Source organism: Saccostrea cucullata, unplaced genomic scaffold (assembly GCF_032062105.1).
Source record: "Saccostrea cucullata isolate Sc308-1 unplaced genomic scaffold, CSIRO_AGI_Scuc_v1 ctg5075, whole genome shotgun sequence".
Lineage (NCBI taxonomy): Eukaryota > Metazoa > Mollusca > Bivalvia > Ostreida > Ostreidae > Saccostrea > Saccostrea cuccullata.
In genome coordinates, this window is record NW_026938433.1 from 2,147 (window position 1) to 27,186 (window position 25,040).

Sequence of the window (25,040 nt, forward strand, 5' to 3'; positions counted from 1 at the left end):
TACATGATGATCATTTCTTAATAAAAATGTAATTGTTTGATTTTAAATTATTTAACTTACTTTTTATTCTGTGAAAAAACTTTAAAATTTAATACATAATCCTTAGAATCTATTAGTATATTAATTACGAAAAGAAATCTATATATAAACTTGGAAATGGTAGCAATCCCAATGGAAAACAATTTTGAATATTTAAATGTTAAATGTCTGACATGTTTATTTCTGTCAAATCTTAAGTGAACCGTTACTTTAAACTAACATTATAACTTTAGGATTTACAACACATTTTTTTCTTTGAAAGTGTCAGATTTGATAGAACCCTATTTAATAGTACCCTTTCTTTTCCCTGTGCTTATGGTGACATAACCTTTAAAATTTTATATTCATGAATTTTATCCAAATAGACTAGAAGATAATACCTAATGGGAAACCTATTGTGATTTCAACAGTGCCTTATGGTTAATGTCCAATACTTCCAAAGGTTCTTGAGCTAATGGAAAATCAACGTTATATAATGCGCATCGTGGTCTCAAATCGTGTCATTAGACAGTGGTTTAGGAAGTTTCGGCAGACGAATTCATAACCATCCCTTTGTGACGCTAATAATATCATCCATACATTTTAAAACAGTGAAGAGCTTTCCTATGTTAACTGGTTGAAGTGATATTTTTTTTTACATGACAAAAAAGTCGGTGAGTAGATTTTACACACATGTTAAAAAATAATTAATTGCTATTTTTACTACCACGTATTTAATTGTTGTTCATTTAAAAAAATGAAATGAATTTTAAAGATTCAATCTATGAATTAGATTAAGAAAAACTAGATTTTTGCGGGTTAAAATATTTATGATTTGTTTAATTATTTAGTTGAGAATTTTTTTAACATCAAATATTTCAAAATTTATGGGGAACATTTAATATTTGGATAAAAAAGTTCTTGGGTTCTAACAAAATGAAATTCAAAGTTCCTAGATAATAATAAAATGATAATAAAATATAAAAATTATTATAAAATTAATTAAAATTTAAATTAAATTTTTAAGTGCATTGCATATAGCTCAGGTAATCAATAACAGGTAACGTATTTTTTCTGAAAAAAAAGACAAATCATACCGAAAAGGGGGGATGCAATGTACCAGACAGGATAAATTTATTATTTATTACATGTAATTTAATTTGCATTTTTTCACTTATGATTTTTTTAATCCCCCCATTAAATCCTTCAGAACCAAATGGTCCTCCACTTACTGATTTATCATAATCTAATTAGACTAAACGGATAGTCGATCAAAAATAAAGCCAATTTTATTCATAAAGAAATCTTTTAGAAATGATACGATATATTTTAATGCAGATATACTCAACTACCAAAGTAATACATAATTTAAAATCAAGCAATTTGTACACAATGTCAAGTTTTAAAGTAATAAATCTTAAGTCTTTTTAAAGTACACATATCTTCGATATCATAGTTAACTGGATACTAGATAAACACGTTACATTTTCCTTTGAGTACAACTTGTATGAAAATTCAACGCACTATAAATAAAAAAAATCGAAATTTCTCATAAACCGAGAATGACCTCTTTAGAAATAAGTTTTCTTTCTAAGATGACCCCAACATATTTTTTAACTTCGTTTTCATTCATGTAATGATATGGTTTATCCATTAGTCATTTTCGGATTTTATTGAGTCAAAAGACATTGTGAAGATAAGCAAAATTACACTACAAACAATAACGAGTTAGGTAACTCTTAAAAAAAAAACTTAAGAACATAATTAAACCTCTTTGATGCAAATTTTAGACCTTTTTTTAAAAGACACTCGGGGCCGTTAAACAGTGAGGATCTCTGCACAGTCACTTTTTTGGGGAATATCACCCGTCGTTAAGCAATGTTGGTTATTGCTACGCTGAAGGGCGTGGCTTCATTATTTAGCGGGTAAAACTGATCCTTCACAACCGTTTCTCGACAAATCAGATTCAACTAATTTTTCCTGAAAGTATAATATTAAGGGACAAGTTCATAACTACCATTAAGTATGTTAGCCAAATACCTCACAAAAATTTTAGAATATTCTGAATAGTGAAAAATAGATTTTCTTTGAACTTGGATAAGTTGTGTGTTTAAGTACATGTTCTACATTAATTCGTAAATTAATACTTTCAACTTATGTTTCAATTTCTGTAAATCGGTCATATTACCACGTGCTTCTTTATCGTTTAGAAAACGTTTAAATATTAATTTAAAACATTTGTTTTTTGTTTTACGTCCCAAATCCGAGAATTTTCACTCATATTCATTGAGACTACTTGGCAGTGGTGGGCTGCAATTTTGAGAGCTAGGCACTCCGGGTAATTTAGCAGTGAGGAACCTTTTTCTGGGAGCTCCACACTGTGAATTAGCACTGAGGGACCTTTTTCGTTCCAGCATACCTTTAGTATCAGACTGCGACAAGGGGTCTCATCCGAAGAACGGTCCCTACACTCCGCGGTGGTATATGAATCTGCGACCTGAGGATCAATTCCTAAATCCGAAGTCCTGCAGTGGGTTTTGAACTACGACGTAAGAGCAGGCACTCTTACTGTTGCGCCACGCGGTCTTGAAAATCACAGTAAAAAATAATTGAAAACACTTTAAGATAGTAAAAATGTTTATTCACCAAAACCGTTGTGTTAGTTTTAGCTAATGATAAGACTGTTCGCCACTGAGAGCATCATGGCAACAAACCCGGAGTACATGTAATATAGTAGTAAACTTGATCAACAATTAAATATGACATTGTTCAGCTATACTTGTAACTAAAGCTGTTAAAATTGTGCTTAATTCTTTCTTCAGATTTTTTTTAAAGTGTCTTTTATAACAAATACTAGTCATCAAATAAGCTTTTTAAAGTTTTGTTTACCAATAAATGTACTGACAAATTCTTTATGGGTAAAATTTCCACATAGGATTTATCCTCAAAAGAAATCGAATAACCATGATAACAGCACCCATGGAAGTACAATATTTCTAACGTAGCAGTACATGTATCGAAATATTCAAATATTTGTTGACGAAAAAAGAAAGGATGCGTATAACATCGTACGTTTGCTCCAAAAATGCGGGATTTCCGATTGATTTTTAGTAGAAATCATTACATGTATTAATAGAATTGTTGTCAGAAGTGATTAAAAAAATAAATTATCTGCGCTTACGAGGACTTTCATTGATTAATTTATTATCATAGCTTATTGAAAGTAAATGGTTATTGGTTTTCATTTAATAAATATATTGTCAAATTTATAACATGTTTTATTTTGATATTTAAAGGTCACAGAAATTAATTTGCATTTATTTATTTAGATAATGTCATTTGTTAATTTTCATGGCGAATTGTTACAATGTCATTGTCAGTGCCGTTTTCAAGTACATGGCAAGGTACTCCTTGCTAAATCTTGTCATATCAATTCTGGAAAAACCTTGACTTTATTTTACAGTTGTAATTCATAAAGACATTAAAATGATAACCTGCACTGTTGATAACTGAAATTCTTTCATTATTTCAAAAAATACATACAATCTAAAAAGATTTTAGTATATCGATGCCACGGAGGGTACTATACTTTTCTATATACTGAACAAAAAGGTTAAGGGTTCAACAAATTGAAAGTATTTAACACATACCTTATCAAAGCAAAAAAGAATTTTTTATTTAGTTTCACGTATTATATGCTAAGTTTGAAAATAAAACATTGTATGTGATAAGTTTGATGGAACAAACGTCACAAATTGTTCCTTACGATCACTCTAGCTAAAATTCGCCTTTTTATGTGTACACCTGCAAATAAGAAATCCTCCAAAAAGTCAACAAAAGAGTCAAATCATATCAGTATTTAGCGGGTAAAATTGTTTTTATAAAGATTGACGTCCCTGCGAGGCAATGACGTTTATACAGCGCCGACTTGTCCTGCCCTTCAGCCTGCAAGACCTGCTTAGGGAGAGGGCTAAAATAGGCTGCGCCTGCTGCCCAATCCTATTCACGATTACATCAATGAATAAAATATTGTTTAAATTAAAGGTCTCATCGGAAGGACCCATCACTACGTCCGAAAGTGGGATTCGAACCCGTGACGTATGGATTGACTCCTTACTTCGCGACTCTAGAGCAGACACTCTAACCATTGCGACACGCGGTTATTATAAATATAACATAATACTGAAGTACAAAGCTTAAATCAAGAATCTTACGAGTAAACCCAAGTGCATGGTCAGTCATCTTAATACGTAGAATTATTGTCAAATTACATGACTTGAGACAAGCATGCCTTTAAATTTACCTGAAGTATATTGTAACATAAAACAGATTTTTGTGTACATGTTAGGAGTATATTGCCGAATAACATTGTATTTTGATATTCAAAGTACAAAGAAATTAATTTGCTTTATTTCCAAACATTGTATTTATTTAGATATCGTGAACATTTTTTTTATTTCCTTAGATGTGTAATTCGTCATGTACATGTAATATATCAGAAAAGCTCTGTCAAAGTACATGGCAAAATATTGCAATAGCATAATCCCTTAATACACGTTTGGAAGGGTATTGCTAAATACGCGGATACGGAAAACGGAACGGAACGGAAAAGTACAAATATAATTAATTTGCATTAAATTCAAATTTAGATTTTATCAGAAACGGTAAATTTGCATATTTATTTCATTAATAAAGATGTGTAACGTCGTACATGTAATTATCAGAGCTCTGTCAAAGTACATGGCAGGGTACAAATGTTCTAGCTTAATCCCTTAATAGACGTTCTGGAAAAAAGGTTAATTAACAGTACATTCATGACCCATGAAACCTATTCAAGACCTTTGTGGTACATCTTTTTGTGAATAAAATATTGTTTAAATTAAAGGTCTCAATAATCGGAAGGATCTACTTCATCAATATTTTTCTTATGTATGAAAATGTTGGGAATACGAAACTTGTATAATTATAGTTGTTTCATTATCTATGTAAATAAATAAGTATTAACTTTTACGATTGATTTTACACAAAGAATAATAACGATAAATACGATTTTTAGTTTCATGTCAGTGTACATCCTCTAACCATTGCGACACGACGGTTATTATAAATATAACATAAATTGTGAGTACAAATGTTTTTCTTAAATCATAAGACATATAATAAATTAAATTCAACTTTTTTTATGTTTTGCTTAATATGTACAATTGAATATATGTCAAATTACATGACTTGAGACAAGCATGCCTTTAAATTAACCTGAAGTATACTGTAACATAAAACAGATTTTTGTGTACATGTTAGCAGTACATTGCCGAAAAACATTGTATTTTGATATTCAAAGTACAAAGAAATTAATTTGCATTTATTTATTTATAATCGTCATTTGCTTTATTTCCTGGAGATGTTATTTAATAATTAATCGTACATGTAATGATCAGAGTTCTGTCAAAGTACATGGCAGGGTACAAATGTTCTAGCTTAATCCCTTAATAGCACGTTCTGGAAGTGTTCGTAGATTTCAGTGTAATGGCACATAGTAAGACAACTATAAGATACAAAACTGTGTGTCGGAAAGCGGAACGGAACGGAAAACGGAAAATATTTTTTCAGATGAAATCATTCAAAATACACAAATTTTATCAGAAACGGTAAACTTATGCATATTTAATCCCTCATTAATAAACACAAGCTGATTATAGTCATGTTCCTGGATACGCCACTGCATGCATACCGGTAATCTGAATGTCAAAACGGGTGCTATGCTTTTTTGTCTTTACAGATACCTGTATGTACATACTAGTAGTTTTTCCTTCCGCCTATTTCATATTTTTCGTTAACTTTATGAATGAACTTTATTTAAAAAAAATTAATTTGAACAAAACCATCAGATGGATACTCTGGATTTGAGTATAAGTTAGTACTGTACATATCTCTGAAATATGACTATATTTATTGAACATCGCGTGTACATGTGCTAAAATTGTTGAAATTTTGTGCATTTTGTCAGATTCTAAAAAAGAATATATCGTATTTTACGATAATTTTCATTAAAGGTGCCTTTTATATCATGAATATTGATTTTTATGTGTGATTTATATCAAATCTAGGTTATTTGCTTGACATTAATTTTCCGTTTTCCGTTCCGTTCCGCTTTCCGTTCCGTTTTCCGTTCCGCGTTTTAGCAACACCCGTTCTGGAAAAACCTTTAATTAACAATACATTCATGACTCATGAAACGTGATGAGTACTTATTATAGGACTTTGTGGTACCTCCTTTTTGTGAACAAAATGAAGCTTTTCAAGGGTCATTATTTTATTTGACCTTATCACATCATGCAGTAATATCTACATAAAAAGACTTGATCTACTTCATCAATATTTCTATTATGTATGAAAATGTTCAAAATACGCAAACTTGTATAATTATAGTTGTTTCATTATCTATGTAAATAAATAAGTATTAACTTTTACGATTGATTTTACACAAAGAATAATTACGATAAATACGATTTTTAGTTTCATGTCAGTGTACATCCTTTTTTTTTTTTTAAATTAAAGTTATTTTCTGGCAGACCTTTTTATAAATCCTCCTCATAAATTGTGAATACTATTCAATGTTTTTCTTCATTCATAACTTAACATATAATAAACTAAATTCAACTTTTTTTTATGTTTTGCTTAGATTTTGTAGAAGTCCGGCAGTCCAATTTGAACATATATTTGAGCTATATATATTTTTTCAAGTGTTGCTTTACAAAAGTGTTATTTTTTGCAAATGTAGAGATTGATTTTAATAATTAATAAGCATTTTACAGGCGATTAAAATTTGACGGAAGTCTATGTCTGTTTCATGAACCTGGGGCCAGAAAAGCTTATCTAATAGGTTTCCGTCGTCGGTTCGTCTGCCTGTCTAGCTATCTATCCGTCTGGAGACAGTTTTTCAAAAATGCTACTCCTAAAGTGTTCGTAGATTTCAGTGTAAATGGCATAGTAAGACAACTATAAGATACAAAATTCTGTGTGTCTGATTTAACTTCAATGAACCGCACTATTCCGTAAACGCTTGCATAGGCGTCGGAACCCCCACTTTTTTTGCAAGGATAGACATCATATAGGCAATGAAAATTGGGGTTTACCTTTTTCTGTTGGTTAGCCCCCCCCCCCCCCCCCACCACCACCACTTTCAATTAGACACTTTCACTTTTAATTTGCTTCCGACGCCCATGCGCTCGTAAATATTGAGGTACATATCTAGACTAAGTATGATTTTCAATCCGCTTCAATGATTTTTTTCATAGGAACCAGATAACCGATACAGGATTTTTATTGCCAATGCAAAATACTCGTAGACTATTTACTTCATGATGAATTATAATGTATTGTTTGGAAATTTAAAAGCAATAAATAAATAAATAAATTCAACCCCTCCTAAGAGCTTATATAAATTTGCTATATAATCATATGGACGCTAGGAACTACTTTTGTCAATGTATTTAACCTCGTATTTTCTTCGGTATAACGTTTTATTTTGCCTTCCTTGGTAGTTTGGCTTACATATTAGGTCTAACCGATAGAAGCCTTGGTTAGGAATTCCATTCGAGGTAATTACATTGTTTAGTAACTATTGCAACACCGTTCATCGAAATCAAATACCAATAACTGGAATTTAATCGCTTTTTTTTTACATTTATAGGTCACCAAATTTTAAACTCAGGTGAAAATGATGCTATCATGTTTTCGTCCGACAAAAATCTGCTCAAAAGCTCGTCGAACCATCTTAAGGTGCGTTTAACATTTGAAAACAACAGGAAATTTTCTAAAGTATTATATGTTAAATCAAAAATTGATCTTAATGTATCAACCAAATTTGGCAATATATAAAATCTATATTTTATTATTTGAACAAAATATACAAGAACAAGTCAATGTATGGTAATGCAAGAAGGAAATGGGGCCTAAATTTTCAAATTTAATCACAATATAAAGATTAAATGCAATCTTTAAAAATCATTTTGCAAATAATATATGTGTTAAAGACATAAATTATTTCAAACTGTTGAATGCGAAAGAAAGAAATTCAAAAATATGAACAAAAACTCTACCAAAATTCTCAATAATTTGATCATTGACCCAATATAATATTAATCTGGTGTTAGGGTGGGAATAACCTAAGGTATAAATATTTAAATTTCAGTGAATTCTTTGAAAATTTTCTTTCGAGATTATCTCCCTTGGCGCGCTATTAAATAAACGTTGGTGTGTAAACAGACAGTGCATAGTATATAATGAGCATATAGTTTATCATAACCAAAATTGTAAGGATTTTATGGAATAACCAAATTAATGTAAAGGCGTTTTTTTAAAGCAAAGAAATTGTAAAAAAATTATATAGTGAAATTTTAGACGAGGGAACAGATATGGACCTCTAATAAATACGGTACAAATCATCTGATCATTACACTCGGCAATCTAAATGACACATTGATTCTTTTCCTCATTATAACTCCAAAAAACCCACCAAAATTTTAAGAAAATGTTTGTACAATCAAGGGTCAGGGGTTCTGATAAAGACTACGACGGTTTTCAAGTACCCTATAATTGAAAGTAGATTTGTAAATATACATAAATTGATAAAATCATGAATGCATCACTGCTAAACATTACAATCTTTCTATAACATTTATTAAATTTTAAAAGCCATAAATATCGTTCATTTATTTTACGTTTGTATACAGAAACAACCTGTCCCACCTCCATGCTGAAATGGATACTTTTCGCGCCTCTAGGGTAGGAGAGTTACAATCTCGAAACTCGCGTATTAAACATGGGGGGGGGGAAATATAAATATGATAGAGGAAATTCGGACTGTAATAATTATCAAGTTTATGGCCCAAACTCTAACCGTTTCTTTAGATGAAGCAACGCTGACCCAATATTTTTCAATATTTCTTTATTAAAAGAGTTCTGTTGCTTATAATATTTTGTGAGTGGAGAAAAAATTGGTCATAGTGTACTTCCCGAGAAATACTTAGGGGCCACTACATGAAAAGTAGGTCATTGACCTAGTTATTTGAAAATGAAATTTAACACAAGGATCATAAGTGTAAAATGTGCAATAGGTGGGATTTTGTTCTTATCAGTGGAACTTTTAGTCATCTGAGTAAAGGTATACCTTAAAATAGATTGTATTCGTTTGTTCGACCGATTTCTATGATGATCGGTATGATAAATAAACTTTGATTATAGTCACAATTTGAATAAACACGTAAATTTAAAGATATGTATGCCGTGTTAAACAGTATTTTTGCACAGCTGAAACCAAATAAAAATTTCTGAAGTATGATAAGCTATCAAATATAAAGGTTCTTGCAAATTCGACGAAATATTATTCGGTATTAGTACTGGTCGGGAAAAGAACACGATATTCTAATGCATATTTATGAAGAATTGACGTTTATGCTGGATCTGCGCATGTGCGCAGGTAAAGAAGCGCGAGAATCATGTGGTCGAGGAAACTCTGTTCAGTGAAGAAACAATGTGATTGACAAATTGACCAATCAGATCAATGAGTTGCATTGAATGGGTTACTACAAAAAATACTACATGTGTTTTTCGAAAAAATCTTTTTTTAATCGCTCTCGGACAGACGTAATGCATTTTCCCACGACTTTTACACGCTTAATGCATTATGTACATTATTATCTACTAATCCCATGCTTACATTTACATACAAATGATTACAATGATAAAAATTACAGTTTTTCCCACTCCATTGTACAGGTCCGTTTGTTTAGTTTCCCCGTGCTGTACTGTCTGTGAAAAGTCTATTTCACGTGACTATTCCTCGGTACAAAAAACAACCAACTCTGTGGTGTGCTCACGTATTGACAATGTTTACAACGTGTACAACTTCGAAACATAAAATATGCTACTCAATGCACGTTCTACAATCAATGCACATGAGAATTATTATAGCGGTAATTAAAATAAAACGTACAACTTAAGTCTTTTTTTCTTGTTTGTTTTTTTTTTTTTTATAAATGCATGAACTTTAAATTTCTAGTGTAACTGAGCAACAACTAATTCAACCAGTTACATGGCAAATTTACGAATGTATCGAGTTTAAATACTGGAGTCTTGTTTGCTTTTCGGCTCATTCACGAGGTTGGACCATTGTTTGCTGTGAGCAAGATCATGTGATCATGAATATTTCAATGAGAGGCGGTTTAACATCCGACTAGGAGAGAAAATAATTTTTACCAAATAATATTTCATAATTTTTAAAGTGATGGAGTGGAATTGTCTTACTTGCAGAAAGTATATAACATATATGACTTGATGAGACACCATATATACATGTATTTATTTCTTTAAAAATAAAACACCAATACGGCATACATATCTTTAAAAGAAAGTCTATATAAAATTTACACTGTATGTATGTAGTTAAAATCATGTTCAACCAATTGCAAAGAGCAATTATAGTCTTATTAATGACAGACTTCCGTGACAGTATATGAATTCGTCTGTATATAATTTTTTTTTCAAAGAAAAATTAGAGCGCTGACATTTTCTTATAAATTGCATCTCATATACAAGATTAACCGCCCACAAGCAACAACGTTTAATTGGCTTTTGTACTTATAATTATGTAAGTATTACGCAAGATGTAATTACACACATACGTAAAACATAAAATATCAAAATTAATTTATTTCTTGTTCTCTTTAGGGTATACCTGTAAGTTTGCATTTCGTAACAAAGGATTAAAATATTATTTTGCAAACTTGTAAATTATACAGGAATACTTAAAATTTTGAATGTCTTCAGGATTCAGTAATTTGACATGGAAAGTCACAGAGCGAAACAAGGCACTGGTGCCCCCGTATGGCCGCTTATGGCGAAGATTGAATTCTCTCAAATGAATGTCCAACTCCCAAGGGTCATGATCAAAAGTGTTGCTCTGGTTTCAACAACTAAGATCCGCTTAATATAGCTTCATGTATTAACACATTCGCAAAAAAAGGCCATCTGTGTTAAAAATGTTTGTATTCTCACTCTTCATAAATAAATGGTAAGGAAGGTAGAATATTTCTTTTTACCAAAAAACACTTGTGGATTTGAAGTTTACATATTTATCGACCGGATGAGATAACATCCCATGAAAAAATAATTTGGAGGTTATAGTCCTATCCCAGCTATACGTAAACAGACATAGAGTCACCGAAGTGAAAATAATCTACATTACCTCTTTAGCTTCCACATTATTATGATACATCACGGATCTGCTCTTTAGTGTATTCTAAGATTTGATTTCTCTCTATATAAGAATCCCTACTTACCGCCCCGGGCACTTAGAAAATTGCAAAAAAAAGGGGGGGGGGGGGGGGTCGGAGAACGACTAAAAATTGTATAACTTTGCTATGTAAGTAATACATAATGATTAAATCTAAAAATCTTTCCCTCTCAGGAAAACTTTACATACGAGTTACACAATAACAAGCTTAATTTCAATTCACTCTCTTCAACAGTGTACAGGGGGCCCTTATTTCACAACAATAGGAAAAGACCAAGGGGGTGCTTATAGGGGCAGGGGCGGTAAAGGGATAATTTTTATTATTGCCCCGTCTGATATATATGCACAGGGTCATAGTTTAAACAAGCTACAATAACTAGCCCATCTCAGGAAGCTTCGATATTAGTTTAAGCTTAAATTATAAAGTCCTGTGGTTCCTGAGAAGATTTTCAGATATATTTCTTATATGTCTATTTTAAAGTGAAACTTTAAGTCCCTACTGTCTCTAGCCCCCAAACATTCTCACGGGGGCCATGACTTGAACAAAAAAGAATAATCGAATCCGCACTACCCCAGTATGCTTCTTTGTTTCATGTATTTTACGTCCAGCGACTCTTGGGGAGACCCCCCCCCCCAAAAAAAACGATATATTTTAATGTAAAACCTGAATTCCATAGTGTGGCCTTGCCCCGGGGGTAAAGTTGAATACTTTTGAATCTATACCTTTTAGTTTTCAGCTTTTGTCGTCCATATGCAGTAATTCATAAAAATATATAGTAATCTAACAATCAAACTTGCTGCTTAATGGGAAGATTTTAACTTTCAATCGTCATATTTCCTTGCTTATGTTGGACCATGCTTGCTCTGCTAAACTTGTATTGTTTCAAATGGCTTTCAAGTTTGAATACCGTTTGTTTATTATCCAAGAACACAATCTGTCATCAATTATTATTGCATTGAAATTGAAATTACTGAATTCATTTGATGACTTTCCTTTCTCATCTTTCGTCACGAAATAGACTTGGAGTGAACATTATATCTAAGCCTAGTTGCTCACATTGATTCATAGAGTATTTAATTTCGATATCATCAGTATTTGACCATTTTTTGTCTAGACGAATTATTGATAATGTTATACAAATCTTAAGAATGATTTTGCGCGATTTGAATAAACTCATTCCGCTAAGCTTATTATTTTCGGATAATATTTACTGTGATATATATCTTTTTCCTCTTTAGATAGAGGTTATACCAATTGAAATACAATGCAAATAAAATACATATAAAGTGGAAAATGAAATACAAAAAAATACATCGTTTTCTCCATTTCTTTTCCACATCTTAGAAATAACAAGAATGCATGCCCACGGTATAACTTGAACAAGGGCACTGCAAAGCGGAGTATCCTTTCGCAAAGGGAACATTCAAAATCGAAGCAAATTCAAATTAGGTCACTTCCGTTTTGCAAGTGACAGTGCAAGTGGGGCCACATTTCAAAATTTTGGAAATTTTTATCATAATTTTTTTTTCATAATAAATGGTTGGTTAATACCACAGAGCAGATTTCAAAGCATTACTCTATCTTCAGACTATGTACTGTGAACCCCATCCCCTCCCCCTCCCGATATGACCCAGGGAACATAAAATTGACCATTTTACTAAATGCACCTTTCTTCATCATAAATATATATACTAAGATCATGGCATAATACTAAGGAGCAATGGAAAAGGTTTTCAAAGAATTCATGGTTAAAATTGGTTCAGTGGCTCCAGAGAAGAAAAATGTTCAAAAGTTTACGAACGACATACGACGACAGACGAAAACAGATAGCTAAATTAAAAATTAGTTCAACAGATAGATAAAAATTAGATAAAACTAGTGCTAATTGTAACGGGGACCGTTCAGATGTTCCCCAAACTCTCAACTCCCTTTTGGTTTCCATTTTCCCTGTTATCTCTATTAAATAAGAAATACTTTATGGAATTTAGACTTAATCAAGGTCTTCCAAGAAAAATACAAAATATATTTTAAAAAATAGGCATTGCACGCGTGTTCATGTGCGTAACGACCATATTATCTTGTCTACACTATCTAAAATTTTAATAATATCATAGCATTTAATCCAAAAGTATTAAAAAATGCACTCATTCGAATGTACTTTTTATTTTACTCATTTCACGTGCAAGCACGTGCATAATGACTACACCTTCTTGTAGGAGTATATTTATAACTAAATCCCATCCTGTTTGGTTGAAAAACAAGAGAGTTACAGCCATTTGAAGTTTCAGCCAATCAGATTGCAGCACACGTGCATGCGCGTAATTTCATGAATATTTTCTATATCATATGTTAGGATATCGTAATGCATGACTATGTTTTAAATTTCAAAGGAGATATAGCCATTTAAAGTTTTAGCCAATGATTTAGCACGCGCGCATGCGCATGCTTTTATTAAAATTTTAATATATCATGCTGTAGATCTTCATAAACATGTTCAAAATTTCAAAAGATTATGACAAGATAAGAATCTGAGACTTTAGTTTCAGCCAATCAGAGCAAAGCGCACGTGCATGCGCGTGAGATCTTGCTATTTTGACCATGCCATCTTGTCTATACTACTAATGTATCCTTACATTATGACATTCAAAGCATTTTACAATAGAAAAGTTCCAACTATATCTATTATATTGGTTATTTCAAGTGTTGCATGTGCGCGCTCTTGCAAGCACGTGCGCGCAAAATGACCTTGATTCCGCAAATCTGCATAACATGTCTACTTACCCTAAAAAGGTTTTACCTACCTCGGACGAACAGTTTACAAGATCATTCCCGACAAAAAAGTACCCAGGAAGAAGAAAAGAAAAATAATAATAACTAGAAACTCTTGTTGCTACAGCAACAAAGAAGGTCTTCCGTTCTCCTCTATTTATCTGTATGCAGGATGTTTTTTTTTCTATTTTAAAAAAGACAGACATATAATAAACTAGTAGCCTAATTGTTCAGTGAACAATTATCGGCCTTTCCACCTTTTTAAGTATTTCAATATCATTTGGGCTGAAAAAATAGAAAAAAAGCAAGAAAATAAATAAAACAGCAAAATTCTCATTTCTCTCTAGGATTTTAGATCGGGCTCGCAGTTGGTATAAATATACTCTAAATAGAGATTATATAGTCGGGACAAATTTATTGATCACAAAGAGAGCACGTTCAAAACATTGTAACACGCTCCTAGGTGTATAATGATCGTTGAAGAATTGTTTTCGAGTTAATACGTAAGGGGTAGTGTCTGATTAAAATTACGATATACCTAATAATATGAATAACATGCATTTGATCTGCGCATCAAGACGGAAGCGTAAGTGGAAACCTTGTGAAATGTCCCATGTGTACCTGCATCATATGTGCATTATACATGTATTAAAGAGATGTTTGAAAATATCCGATTTGAGTTGTTTTATGTTTGAAATGAATGGCGATAAATTATTTAAGAGCATGTGAGAAACATGAGCGAGAGATGCAAGGCAGTTTGTAATTATGGAAAAGGAAAACAGAATCGGGTTCGGGTTTTAACATTCCTGACCGAAATAGGCATGAAATTCAATGTAAGTAGTATAAATAAAATTCCAAACATGTAATTCTAGATGGGAAACACAGGGAAGAAACGTGTAATTCTTTTTACTATGCTGAAAGTCGCTATTTCGTGGGATTGTGTTATTCTAGAAAAAGAAAATCAAATTTCAAATGAAATCAAGATTCATTCTATTAATATTAAATCCAAATAAAATTGAAATAAATTCCATACACTAAAGAAAGCAAGAGTACTTGGTATTAAAATGTCGTAATAGAGCAGGAGAATCGAATGATATTAACAAAAATTGCAGAAATAGCCAGTACTGGCTTTAATTAATTTTTATGCTCAGCAATACAAAATTTCAGACAGAAAAAAAAATGCAGATTTTGCCGATTTTCACTAGAATTTCATTATATTTTAGAGACTCACCTTAAAACTCTCAGGACACTTTCTTTAAGGTCTTTTCTTGCTTTTACTCCAAATCTTATGTCGATATATCGTGTCGTTTGACTTGTAGACATTTTCTCTATACTGCTGTTGATTTTTTTTAAGAAAGGAGGGGGGTGGGGGATATAGCATTTGTTGAGGAAGAGTTTTACAACGACATTAAACTTGATTGTGACCTTTGGATCAATAGGGGGTCATTTATCAAGGTCAAGGTCATCCAAAAAAGAGAGAGAGATATACTTGAGATTAACACTTGAAGCTGAATCTAGATAAAGGTAATGAATATTTCTTTATTACTTTATTAAGGGGTCAAGGTCAAAGGTCAAGGTCATTGGATTTTAGGCTTAAATCGACAATTTCTCTAGTTTTCCAATGACCTTGACCTACTCTTCAAGGTCATAGGTCAAAACATCTCATACATGTGAGTCATGGACATTTTCTCTACACCACGCTGTTCAAAGCGAGGTAACTGCACTTTATCTAAGCTATCTAAATTGCGTAGAAATTGATTTGGTAGGGAAAAATCGCTATTTCCTAGATTCATTCAATTAATATTCAATGTAAATAAAATTGAAATAAACTCTACATACAAAGAAGATCAAGAATACTTGGTATTAAAATTTCGTATTTGAGCAGGAGAATCGCATGTTTGACAACAAGTGAAGAAATACCCAATACAAGCTTTAATTAATTTTCATGCTCATCAGCACCTAAATTTCATCCAGAAAAAAAAGTTGTTGCCGATACTCATAATTTCATTATATACTTCAGAGACTCACTGTGTGCTCAGGACAATGTGTCTTCTATATTAAATTTCATCGATCTGTGGCGTCGTTTGAACTGTACTACTGATTTGAAAGCATTTGTTAAAGTGAGAGATGTAAACATCCCCACGGAGCTGATTGTGACCTTTGGGTCAATGCGGTCAAAGGTCCGGAGGTCAAAGGTCTTTCAAAAACCTTTTAAACTCGACTTTTACACTTCTGAAGCTGTGAGCTAAATATAAAAAAATAACCTTGGGTAAGGGTCAAGGTCAAAATCGTCAAAGGTCAAGCTTATGTGGCATATGTAAGCAATACTTTTCCAATTTGACCTTTTCTTTGGTGTTGTTTTATTTCTTATAAATGCATGAACTTTTTTTTTTTGGTAACATATTTCAAAATACTAATTAGATGCATGAAAAAAAAAATTGGAAAGAAAAAATGGAATTTTCGATTTTTCAAATCACATCCTGTGACGACCGGAAGTGGAGACATTTATCCCTATATCTGTTGTTCACTCTTCAAGGTTTATTATTCATATAAGTTAAGTGTCATGATGTGTTTCAAGATCTGGCTATGTTAACTACTCAGTTTGAGATAGAAAATAATTTTTACCAAATAATTTTTAACAGATATTTGTAGAGTAGACATTTGCAGTCTGAATACATGTTCTAAAATCATTTCAAATAGTATAAAAGATATTTACATATATGACAATTTATGCAGTTTCTCTCATACCGGAAGTTATGTTTTTGTTTCTGGTGGGACGGACATATATCAGAACAACCAATAAGATGCAAATATATATCAGAAGTATTAAAAGAAAAGCTGAAATTTTTGATTTCTTTGATCATTCCTGTTAAAATCGAACAATCTTAACCCTTATGAGTTTCTTTACTTATCAAGATCTATTACTCATTCAAGTTTGGCGTGTCCATCTATTATGAATCTCTTTGTATAACTTCTCATATTGAAGACAAAAAATTTGAATTTTACAAAGATATTTGAGAGTTACTGTAAACATTATATCATATCTAAAAATCACTACAAAAATTATGTATAAAAAATATTTATGGGAAAGAAAAATACACAAATTATGTAGTTTTTCTCTTATAACCTGAAGTTGTCGTTTTAGTTTCCAGAGGGACTGATATATTTCACAAATACAAATAAGATGTTATAATGTGATGCAAAAAATGTTTCATGCAAGAAAAGTTAAAAATTTTGATTTTTTTTTATCACTTCCTGTGACGATCGGAAGTACGATATTATCCCAACAGAATTTGCCTACTTATCAAGATCTACCACTAATATAAGTTTGGTGTCTTTATCTCTTATCGTTTACGAGATCTTGCTTTGATAACTTCTCATTTTGAGGACAGAAAATCACGCAACCGGAAGTGAATTTTACAAAGATATTTCGTAACTTAGTCATTTGCAGTTTAAATAACATATCCAAAAATCATTACAAATACTTTATCTATAAAAAATATTTATGGGAAAGAAAAATACTCCAAATATGCAGGTTTTCTCTCATAACCGGAAGTTGTCGTTTTTGTTTGCGGTGGGACTGATATATTTCGAAACTAAAAATAAGATGCTATAATGTGATTCAAAAAAAGTTTCATAAAAGAAAAGTTGAAATTTTAGATTTCATGTATTGATCACTTCCTGTGAAAAACGGCGGACTGTGTTAACCCAAATGGTTTTGTACTTATCAGATCTTCACTATATAAATGGTCATCTCTGACCGTTTCTGAGATATGATGGGACAAATTTTTTTTGAAAAAGCGGAAATCGGACATAGCTGACGACCGGAAGTGAATTTTGAAAAACTGAAAACTGCATTTGAGAGATATTTTTACTCTCTATCATCCCTGAAAATTTGGAGGTTATCCAGTCATCTCTGAGAAATCGTCAAAAAAAGAAATTTCAAAAGGGGAAAAAAATAATAATAATAACTAGAAACTCTTGTTGCTACAGCAACAAATAAGGTCTTCCGTTCTCCTCTATGTATGTGTAAGAAGGATATTTTTCTATTTAAAAAAAAAAAAAAAATGAAAAAAAAAAAAAAAAAAAAAATAAAATTCCTCCATCTATATCCGAAAACCATTAATATGAGAGCGGACATGCTAACCACTGAACCACCAAATTCCACAACATTTAAGGTATTTTGTAAGCTTATTATTTTAAGGTTGAAGGAAGTTTCGAAGTGAAAGAAATAGTTTCAAATTTCTTAAAAACCTGAGATATTGGCTGTTTGATGTGATATTGTATGTAGGAAATTGATTAGAATAATTATGGGACACATTTGCAGTGAAGCAATGACACTTAGCATATACAGAGTTGTAAAAGCGAAAGTAATACACGTGGTCAGTTGCAGAGGAAATTGAAAATCCCGGAAAAACAGTGAGTGAGTCATGGGCATTTTTTCAACACCATATCATATCAAGCGGGGTAACTGCAATTGATTTAACCTATCTAAATTGCGTGGAAATTTAATTGATATGAAAAATCGCCATTTTCAAGATTCCGTTGATTCATATTTAAATCTAAATAAAATTGAAATAAATTCCATACACCCAAGAAAGCAAGAATACTTGGTATTAAAATGTCGTAATAGAGCAGAAGAATCGAATGATATTAACAACAATGGTAGCAATAGCCGATCTTTAATTAATGTTTATGCTCAGCAAAAACTAAATTTCAGACAGAAAAAAAAATGCAGATTTTGCCGATATTCACTACAATTTCATTATAGTTTAGAGACTCACCTTAAAACTATCAGGACAATTTCTTTCGGGTCTCTTCTTGCTTTTATTCTGAATCTCATGTCAATATTTCGTGCCGTTTGGCTTGAAGACATTTTCTCTACGTTGCTGCTGATTGTTTTTTTTTTTTTTTTTTTAGAGAAGGGTGAGAATATTGCAAGTTGCAATACCTCCACGATCTTAAGCTTGATCGTGACCTTTGGGGCCAAAGTACAAGGTCATTTATCAAGGTAAAAAGTCAAGGTCATCAAAGAGAGAGAGAGAGAGAGAGAGAGAGAGAGAGAGAGAGAGAGAGAGAGAGAGTTAAAATTGAGATAATCACCTTGAAGCTGAATCTAGATAAAGGTAATGAATATTTCTTTATTACTTTTTAGTAAGGGTCAAAGGGTTCATTTTGAGGTTTCTCTAGACATTTCTCTTAACATGTCCAAAATCATTTCAAATAGTCTTTTTATAAAAGATATTTATGGGATAGTAAGAAACTTCAATTTCATTTTTTCTCTCATGAAAGTTGTCGTTTTTGTTTAATGGGACCGACATATTCGAAACTACTAGTAAGATGCTATAAGGTAATACTAAGAAAGATTCCATAAAGAAAAGTCTAAAATTTTGATTTATTTGATTACTTCCTGGGACAACCGGAAGTGACGGCGGTACGATCTTAAACTCAAAGGATTTGTCTTCATCAAATTACCATCCCTATTACTTAAGTGTCTTAATCTCTTACCGTTAACGAGATCTACAGTGTAGCAATGATAACTTCTGATTTTGAGGAGAGGAAGTCACGCGACCGGAAGTGAATTTTACTGAGATATTAGACATTACTGTAGACATTTGCAGTCTGAATAACATATCCAAAAATCATTACAAATATTTTAACTATAAGAAATATTTATGGGAAAGAAAAATACTCAAATTATGTAGTTTTTCTCTTTTAACCGGAAGTTGACATTTTTGTTTCCGTTGGGACTGATACATTTCGAAACTACAAATAAGATGCTAAAATGTGATGCCAAAAAAAGTTTCATAAAAGAAAAGTTGAAATTTTCGATTTCTTTGATCACTTCCTGTGACGACCGGAAGTGACGGCGGACGATCTTTGTCTAACGGGTTTTGCCTACTCATCACGATATATCACTTGATTAAGTTTGGTGTCTTAATCTTTCACCATTTACGACATCTAGCTATGATAACTTAACATTTTGGGGACAGGAAATCACGCGGCCGGAAGTGAATTTTACAAAGATGTTTGACGTTACTGTAGACATTTGCAGTCTCAATAACATATCCATAAATCATTACAAATACCTCATGTATAAAAAATATTTAAGGGAGAGAAAAATACTGAAAATATGCAGTTTTTCTCTTAAAACCGGAAGTTGTCGTTTTTGTTTTCGGTGGGACTGACATATTTCGAAACTACAAATAAAATGCTATAATGTGATGCAAAAAAGTTTCAAAAAAGAAAAATTTCAAATTTTCGATTTCTTTGATCACTTCCTGTGATGACTGGAATCCAAGAACATCTTAACCCGATTGGTTTTGCCTACTTATCAAGATCTATTATTCATATAAGTTTGTCATAATCTCTTACCGATTCTGAGATATGACTCGGACAAAACTTTTTTGAAAAAAGCGGAAATCGGAAATATCTGACGACCGGAAGTGAATTTTGAAAAACTGAAAACTGCATTTGAAAGATATTTTTACTCTCTCTCATTTAAAATTTCACGAGATATCTATCCCGGCATCTCTGAGAAATCGTTAAAAACAAAAAGGGGAAAAAAAAATAATAAGAAAAAGAAAAAGAAAAAGAAGAAACAGTAGAATCACTATAAGGTCTTCCGTCTGAAACGGAAGACCTTAATAATAAGAAAAAACAGTAGAATCACTATAAGGTCTTCCGTTGAAACGGAAACCTTAATATTACTGTTCAAAGAACAATAGGTCTTTCCACCTTCTTTGAATTTCAATTCTGTTTTATATCAATTTAAAATTAAATATGAATAAGAAAACAAAATTTTTCTTAAAAGGATAAATAAAGAAGAAATAAAAAATTTAAAAAAAAAATAGTACCTTGACCTTTGACCTTAAAAATCTTTTCAAGGGTCAAAATGCAATTGAACCCCATGCCTCTACGACTTATACTTTTCAAGAATAAGGTTTAATAGTAAGTACAAAGATGTTAAAGGGCAATAATTCATATAAGGAGTCCATCAGATCCTTTCGCACTTATACGATGAATTAGGCCTAAAGACCCTTAAGACATTTGTGAAAAATGCTTATAGTGTCTATGGTTTCAAGGAGGCGATAACAAGGTTTTTCGCACAAGGGGCAATAACTTTTAAAAAGGTCAATCTAAGGGGACAAGAATGAAATCTTCACAAGAGTATTTAGAGTGCATATCACAGAGAGAAGATAGATTGTATATGTTTAAGGATATAAGAGCTATTAAAAGAAATTTATTCCTCATATTTGGTATGACCTTGAAATGAATTTGAAGGTCAAAGGTCAATGAAACTGATGGAGTTGGTTTCATGTCTCTACGACTTCTCGTTTTGAAAATTTTTAGTTTTTTATAAAATTTATAAACTTTCAGGGGCAGTTACTCATTGAAGGGGTCAAAGAAAACTTTCAATGAATATATTGAAAATCCTCCTAAATTAGTTGAAGACAATGGTGAAGGTTTTAAATCTCTACGGTTTACGGTTTCGGAGGAGTAGCGATAACAAGCTTAACGGTTAAAATAACTGCATAAGGGGTCCAAGTTAAAACATGGGGGTCATTTTTCGGAATAACTTTAAATATCCAGTATCATGAACTATAAAGTTTTTTTCTAACGGTGTCAAAACATAAGGTGAGAAATAGAATAATAAAAAACAGAAGCATTTCAAAACAGAAAGGTGGAAAGACCTAATAATAATAAGAAACAGAGTAAAAATTATGTTCCCCAACTTCGTTTGGGAACATAACTACAAGAAGTCCATGTCCCTTTAAACCAATTTTTCGTCCACACCGTGCACTTTATGTTATATGAACTATAGCTATGAAATGAAAACCTTCTCCTGTTCAACTTTTTCTTTTAATTACCTCTTAACATGGGTGTAAACACCTGATATCATTTTATGCAGTTAATAACTAAACGTTGTGTACTCTTGGTGTCAGTAAATATGATACATCTGCTACAATTTATTTTACTGATTGACATTTTGTTTTTCAGGGATGTACCCTAGTATCCACGTGTGTTTTGTTTTCTTTCTCCTTTTCGTCAGAATTCATACTGCATGGATCCCTAGGTATTCAAGAATTTTTATTCTCAATTTTAAAAAAAATCAACCATTATATTCATAGTTAAGGAATTTAAAAACCGTTTTATGATATGTCATCATCTTAACTGTTCAGGAATAACGCAGTTTTTAATCAATTTTTTTTCTTGTTTTAAGATATGATAAAAGATATGTAGCAGACTTAACATTACCTGCTTTACTGGCCAAGGCAGGGAATACATGTGCTCATATAAATTGTCGATACAAGGATCTCATTCTGTAAGTAAAAAAATATATGAATATATACCATATAATGCAATAAATGATGGGATCGTTAGTTGAACTTAGAAACATTTAAAAAAAAATTGTATCCCCCGAAATAAAAAAGGGTAAATTTAATAACGGATAAGAAATTGAAAAGAAGTCAATCAGAAAAGGATTTTTATTTCTTGTCGAATATATATGCTCATTTTTTCTTCCTTCCATTAAGAATTTTAAAACATCATTACAGATATGGAAAGCGGCGCAAACGAAATGCTTTGTTAAGGTCATACAATGCATGCTGTCGATGAAGATAGATCCATGAATGTTTACTGTGAATCAAATGTGTATTATAATAAACATCATTTTTAATCATGTCTTACAAAGTTATATTTTCGAGAAAAGTTAATGTTATATCCAAGATGCATTTAAATATGCGATTTCGGTATTACGGTTCAGATGTATAACCTATTTTCAAAGCACCATCATTGTATTTGCAATTAATGTTGGAGATAAACAATGATAAATGCTATTAAATTGGAGTAGCTTATCCTTATATATACACTATTTTGGTAGATAACTTCATCTTATCCGACTCTTTTTTATTCTGTTAAAACCATTTCTTTCTGAAAATTAATCTAATATTAATTAAACATTCAGAATACTGTAAATCACTTTTTATTCGCGAAAATATATTTTCGGGTAATTGGGCGATTGTTCTTAAAATTGATTCTCATTATAATAGTATTCCTCGTTGACTTATTAGCAGTCTCTCACCACAATTCGTGAAAATTTTGTTCGCTAAGTACAATACATTAACAGGTTCGCGAAAATAAGGTGTCGCGAAAATAGTGGTATTTACTATTATAGTGAAATTTTCTATATTTCCTGCTGTGGATAATAATTCAATTTATATTTTGCAAGGTGTTTGAACCGCATTAATTGATTGTCATTAATGAAAAAATCTACCACGTTGACTGTTTTGAATTTTAATAAATTTTATATCGCTTCGTTTAATAATGCATATCTTTCAAAACGGAAGTTGCATTTTTAACCTACGTTTACCTATGCATCAAAAATTATATAAAGAAGATGAATCTCACTTACGTCTGATCGGCAGGAATCATTTGTACGAAACATTTGCAATTGTCATGGTTTGGAAAGGTCATTGCAGGGTTTAACAAGAAAAAGAGGTTTATACATATGGCTGACCATAACTTGTAAGATTTTACGGAAACACAGCCATATGGCAAACATTTAGTTTGAAAAATTTGTACATTGATACACATTATGTCCGTTTCTATTAGGAGATTCAATAATATCAATCACAAGAAATTATAACACCTAAATAATCCAAAAAATTACTTATATCAAAGCTTAGGTAGAATATATCTAATTTTTAATTTCGGCTGGTTAATTATGCCCCTTGCAAGGAAACAAAAACTCTTTTTTCACTTCTACCGCACAGAAGGTACATGTAACTATCTTAACACATGTTCAAATAATTATGATATACAAACAGTACATTTTAAAAGGACAAATGCACCTTATTTAACACTTTGGATTTTGCACTTAGGAAAAAATGATTTAACTTTAAATCTTGAGAAAAATTTTTTACTAATTTATTTACTTGTTATTTGAATTAAAATGCATACAGAATTTTTCAAAATTATGGAGATTTATGCCATTGTATTATTTTTTAGAAAAACATTTAAAAATGTACCATTTTAACCAAATGTCATCATCTAGCTCAATTTTCAGCATTTTTTTAGAAATCAAAATCACTTTCGGGAAAATATTTTCCACCATTAAAAATTGAGCAAAGTAAATCAAATCGACCGCAAAAATTTAAAATTTTGTAAAAGTACTTTCACACTTTGAAAGCATATCCATGCAATGGAAGTACAGGATATTCAATAGCTGAACTTTAATCTTAAACTAAACTTTATTGATTAATATTTGTAATTAAATAAAAACTTCTTTTTGACCATATATTGCGCCAGAATTTCGTCAGGGGGGGGGGGAGTTCATCATCAGTTTTTTAAAATACAGTGCCACATTTTCTATGTATGTGAAAATTGGTTTAGTTAATTTTTATAGAGCCCCCCTTTAAACAACTTACAGCCTTAACACACACAAAATTGTAAAGGTGTTGAACTTTCTTACATCGATGAATCAATCTGATGAACAAACTCTGAAAAAAATCATTATCTACGCTTTTTAAAAAATATTTTTTATATACTTTGAAGACAGCTGAAAGAAAAATGTTACCGAACCACGAATTATTTTGATTTTTAACATGCTTTCCATTATTACAGAATAGGCTATGCTGCTAGGCGCTGTGCAAAATGTGGATTACCAAAATAATAAAACACTGTATCATTCGCAGCATTCGCAGCTGTATATGATTTCAAAACAATTTATTCAGTTGAACAGATTGATCCTTTTTTATTAAATATATTTATGTGAATTGACCACGTCACATGATGCTTATTATTTCAAGTAAGGAATGGGAGAAGGGGATAACATTTCAGTTTTTACTATATACTACCTTTTGTAATCTCTTTTTACAACAAAAATTATCAAATATCTTTATGAGCAAATGACAATGAAATTGAAACATTATGACAATTATATTTTAAAAGTTT

General features: G+C 31.4%; 1 long non-coding RNA gene across 1 annotated transcript; it reads left to right on the forward strand.

Annotated features, from left to right (window-relative positions):
• The first annotated feature begins 563 nt into the window (after positions 1–563).
• On the forward strand, positions 564–22,756 carry LOC134250239 (uncharacterized). Its single transcript, XR_009988448.1, has 4 exons — positions 564–692; positions 22,086–22,161; positions 22,309–22,410; positions 22,643–22,756. It is a non-coding gene; the product is annotated as an uncharacterized LOC134250239 (long non-coding RNA).
• Positions 22,757–25,040: the final 2,284 nt, after the last annotated feature.